Consider the following 642-nt stretch of genomic DNA (forward strand, 5'->3'; position numbering starts at 1 on the left):
ACTGATACCTGGGTCTATCAAATAAAGAAGAGAATTTTTTTGTTGTTTTTAAATAAAGGTTTTATTAGCGGTTGTCCAATAAGGGGGATATTTGTCATATCCATGAAGATGGGAGCTGTGGCTCTTCCATTCTGCCAGACGTCTGTTTCACGGGGACAGGGCTTCAGCTTTTCTAACGGGTCACTCCAGAGTCAGGGTAGCCCCCTGCCCCTCTCCCGTCCCTATCCACTTTCTGGGGGGTGTGCGCACCAGGTCTTCAGTCACTAGTTCCGCTTCCTCCGCCACAGGCCACCCTCGCCCGGGGCAGGAACTCGGTGAGTGCGGGAAGGTGGGAGCCCGAGTCCGGGGTGGGGCCGCCGCGCCCGCCCACAAGCTGCGGGCTCTCTCCTCCCGCTCTTTCTCTTCCTTCCCTTTCGAACCGCGGGGGCCTCCCCCCCCCCGCCGCCATTGGCTGGCTCTCGGCGGCGTCACCGCCTCGGTCCGAGCTCTCCTAGTCGGTGCACCCGCCTTGGCCGCGCGGGGCGGGGCGCATGGGCTAACTCCCTCGCGCCAACCGCCAAGGGCCGCCGCCCCGTCAGAGGAGGGCTGGGCTTCCCAGGTGCCGCGCGCGCGGGAGGGGTCGCGCGTGCGCAGAAGCGCGGC

This window comes from Bison bison, unplaced genomic scaffold (genome assembly GCF_000754665.1).
Source record: "Bison bison bison isolate TAMUID 2011002044 unplaced genomic scaffold, Bison_UMD1.0 scf7180017864270, whole genome shotgun sequence".
NCBI lineage: Eukaryota > Metazoa > Chordata > Mammalia > Artiodactyla > Bovidae > Bison > Bison bison.